The following is a 4,543-nucleotide window of genomic DNA, read 5'->3' as shown; positions in this document are numbered from 1 at the left end:
ATTTGATTTTCAAAATTTGTTTCAACTAACTAATTAACTTTTTGTTTGTTTCTTATCTCTTTCAAAACCACCTAACTAATTTTCCCTCTCTAATTTTCGAAAATTATCTCCCTCCTTTTTCAAAATTCTTTTAATTAACTAATTGTTTCAAATTTTGATTTTAATTTTATTCCCCCTTTAATTTTCGAAAATCACTAACTCTTTTTCAAAAATTATTTTCGAAAACTTCTCTCTCTCATCTTCTTCTATTTATTTATTTATTTACTAACACTTTTCTTCATCTCAAATCACTGCTCCTATCCTCACCCTTCTGTTTGGATTCTCCTTTCTTTTCTCTTCTACTCCTCTTTTCTTCTTCTACTAACAACAAGGGAACTTCTATACTGTGGTAAAAAAAAGATCCCTATTATTATTTTTCTGTTCCCTTCTCTTTCATATGAGCAGGAGCAAGGACAAGAACATTCTTGTTGAAGCAGATCCAGAACCTGAAAGGACTCTGAAGAGGAAACTAAGAGAAGCTAAAATACAACAATCCAGAGACAACCTTACAGGAATTTTTGAACAGGAAGAGGATATGGCAGTCGAAAATAATAATAATGCAAGGAGGATGCTTGGTGACTTTACTGCACCTAATTCTAATTTACATGGAAGAAGCATCTCCATCCCTACCATTGGAGCAAACAATTTTGAGCTGAAACCTCAATTAGTTTCTCTGATGCAGCAAAACTGCAAGTTTTATGGACTTCCATCTGAAGATCCTTTTTAGTTCTTAACTGAATTCTTGCAGATCTGTGATACTGTTAAGACTAATGGAGTAGATTCTGAAGTCTACAGGCTCATGCTTTTTCTGTTTGCTGTAAGAGACAGAGCTAGAATATGGTTGGACTCTCAACCTAAGGATAGCCTGAACTCTTGGGATAAGCTGGTCAAGGCTTTCTTAGCCAAGTTCTTTCCTCCTCAAAAGCTGAGTAAGCTTAGAGTGGATGTTCAAACCTTCAGACAGAAAGAAGGTGAATCCCTCTATGAAGCTTGGGAGAGATACAAGGAACTGACCAAAAAGTATCCTTCTGACATGCTTTCAGAATGGACCATCCTGGATATATTCTATGATGGTCTGTCTGAATTAGCTAAGACGTCATTGGATACTTCTGCAGGTGGATCCATTTACCTAAAGAAAACGCCTGCAGAAGCTCAAGAACTCATTGACATGGTTGCTAATAACCAGTTCATGTACACTTCTGAGAGGAATCCTGTGAGTAATGAGACGCCTCAGAAGAAGGGAATTCTTGAAATTGATACTCTGAATGCCATATTGGCTCAGAATAAAATATTGACTCAGCAAGTCAATATGATTTCTCAGAGTTTGAATGGAATGCAAGCTGCATTCAACAGTACTCAAGAGGCATCTTCTGAAGAAGAAGCTTATGATCCTGAGAACCCTGCAATAGCAGAGGTAAATTATATGGGTGAACCTTATGAAAATACCTATAACCCTTCATGGAGAAATCACCCAAATTTCTCATGGAAGGATCAACAAAAGCCTCAACAAGGCTTTAATAATGGTGGAAGAAACAGGTTTAGCAATAGCAAGTCTTTTCCATCATCCACTCAGCAACAGACAGAGAACTCTGAACAAAATACCTCTAATTTAGCAAACTTAGTCTCTGATCTATGTAAGGCCACTCTGAGTTTCATGAATGAAATAAGGTCCTCCATTAGAAATTTGGAGGCACAAGTGGGCCAGCTGAGTAAGAAGATCACTGAAACCCCTCCTAGTGCTCTCCCAAGCAATACAGAAGAAAATCCAAAAGGAGAGTGCAAGGCCATTGATATAACCATCATGGCCAAATCCAAGGAGGAAGGGGAGGACGTGAATCCCAAGGAGGAAGACCTCCTGGGACATCCAGTGATCAATAAGGAGTTTCCCTCTGAGGAACCAAAGGACTCTGAGGCTCATCTAGAGACCATAGAGATTCCATTGAACCTCCTTATGCCCTTCATGAGCTCTGATGAGTATTCCTCTTCAGAAGAGAATGAGGATGTTACTGAAGAGCAAGTTGCCAAGTTCCTTGGTGCAATCATGAAGCTGAATGCCAATTTATTTGGTAAAGAGACTTGGGAAGATGAACCTCCCCTGTTCACCAATGAACTGAATGCATTGGATCAACTGAGGTTGCCTCAGAAGAAACAGGATCCTGGAAAGTTCCTAATACCTTGTACCATAGGCACCATGACCTTTGAGAAGGCTCTATGTGACCTTGGGTCAGGAATAAACCTCATGCCACTTTCTGTAATGGAGAAACTGGGAATCTTTGAGGTACAAGCTACTAAAATCTCATTAGAGATGGCAGACAATTCCAGAAAACAGGCTTATGGACAAGTAGAGGACATATTAGTAAAGGTTGAAGGCCTTTACATCCCTGCTAATTTCATAATCCTAGATACTAGAAAGGATGAGGATGAATCCATCATCCTTGGAAGACCCTTCCTAGCCACAGCAAGAGCTGTGATTGATGTTAACAGAGGTGAACTAGTCCTTCAATTGAATGAGGACTCCCTTGAGTTTAAAACTCAAGGACATCCTTCTGTAAACATGGAAAAGAGAAACAGTAAGCTTCTCTCAAAATAGAGTCAACCAGAGCCCCCACAGTCAAACTCTAAGTTTGGTGTTGGGAGATCACAACCAAACTCTAAGTTTGGTGTTGAACTCCCATATCTAAACTCTAAGTTTGGTGTTGGGAGTCTACAAAATTGACCTGATCACCTGTGTGGCTCCATGAGAGCCCACTGTCAAGCTATTGACATTAAAGAAGTGCTTGTTGGGAGGCAACCCAATTTTTATTTATCTAATTTTATTTTTATTTTTGTTGTTCTTTCATGTTTTATTAGGTTCATGATCATGTGGAGTCACAAAATAAATAGAAAAATCAAAAACTGAATCAAAAATAGCAGAAGAAAAATCACACCCTGGAGGAAGGACTTACTGGCGTTTAAACGCCAGTAAGGAGCATCTGGCTGGCGTTCAACGCCAGAACAGAGCATGGATCTGGCGTTGAACTCCCAAAACAAGCAGCATCCTGGCGTTCAGACGCCAGGAATGCACACTGAGGAAAGCTGGCGCTGAACGCCAGAAACAAGCATAGAACTGGCGTTCAACGCCAGAAACATGCTGCATCTGGGCGCTGAACGCCCAGAACAAGCATCAATTCGGCGTTTACACGCTAGAATTGCATGCAAAGGCATTTTACATGCCTAATTGGTGCAGGGATGCAATTTCTTGACACCTCAGGATCTATGGACCCCACAGGATCATCTCAGCATCTGTGGACCCAACAGGATCCCCACCTATTCACCACTCACATCCACCCACTCTTCCCCATAAACCTACTTCATATACCCCACCTACCTTCAAAATTCAAAATCACTTTCCCACCCAAACCCACCCTAAATGGCCGAACCTAACCCCTCTCCCTTCACTATATAAACCCCTCCATTCTTCTTCAATTTCACACAACACAACCCCCTCCTCCTCTTCTTGGCCGAAACACATCTCTCTCCCTCTCCTCCACTTCTTCTTCTTCTTCATCTATTCTTTTTTTTCTTGCTCGAGGGCGAGCAATATTCTAAGTTTGGTGTGGTAAAAGCATAAAGCTTTTTGTTTTTCCATTACCATGGCACCTAAGACCGGAGAATTCTCTAGAAAAGGGAAAGGAAAGACAAAAGCTTCCACCTCCGAGTCATGGGAGATGGAAAGATTCATCTCCAAAGCCCATCAAGACCACTTCTATGATGTTGTGGCCAAGAAGAAGGTGATCCCCGAGGTCCCTTTCAAACTCAAGAAAAACGAGTATCCAGAAATCCGACATGAAATCCAAAGAAGAGGTTGGGAAGTTCTAACAAAACCAATCCAACAAGTCGGAATTCTAATGGTTCAAGAGTTCTATGCTAATGCATGGATCACTAGGAACCATGATCAAAGTAAGAACCCGAACCCAAAGAATTATCTCACCGTGGTTCGGAGGAAATACTTAGATTTTAGTCCGGAAAATGTGAGGTTGGCGTTTAACTTGCCTATGATGCAAGGAGATGCACGCCCCTACACTAGAAGAGTCAACTTTGATCAAAGGTTGGACCAAGTCCTCATGAACATATGTGTGGAAGGAGCTCAATAGAAAATTGACTCAAAAGGCAAACCGGTTCAACTTAGAAGACTGGACCTCAAGCCTATGGCTAGAGGATGGTTGGAGTTCATCCAACGCTCCATCATTCCCACTAGCAACCGATCTGAAGTTACTGTGGATCGAGCCATCATGATTCATAGCATCATGGTTGGCGAGGAAGTAGAAGTTCATGAAGTCATCTCCCTTGAACTCTACAAAATAGCCGAAAAGCCCTCCCCCTTGGCAAGGCTAGCTTTCCCTCATCTTATTTGCCATCTATGTTACTCAGCTAGAACTTTCATAGAAGGAGACATTCCCATTGAGGAAGAGAAGCCCATCACTAAGAAAAGGATGGAGCAAACAAGAGAGCCCACTCATGGAGC

At 41.3% G+C, this 4,543-nt stretch overlaps 1 non-coding gene across 1 annotated transcript; it reads right to left on the bottom strand.

Moving 5' to 3' along the window:
* Positions 1-970: 970 nt before the first annotated feature.
* Positions 971-1,078, bottom strand: LOC148549223 (small nucleolar RNA R71). The gene has a single exon (XR_015897031.1). It is a non-coding gene; the product is annotated as a small nucleolar RNA R71 (small nucleolar RNA).
* Between the last annotated feature and the right edge of the window lie 3,465 nt (positions 1,079-4,543).

Source organism: Arachis ipaensis, chromosome B8 (genome assembly GCF_059453495.1).
Source record: "Arachis ipaensis isolate K30076 ecotype BB chromosome B8, ASM5945349v1, whole genome shotgun sequence".
NCBI classification, from domain to species: domain Eukaryota; kingdom Viridiplantae; phylum Streptophyta; class Magnoliopsida; order Fabales; family Fabaceae; genus Arachis; species Arachis ipaensis.
This window is presented reverse-complemented; position numbering and strand designations above follow the sequence as displayed.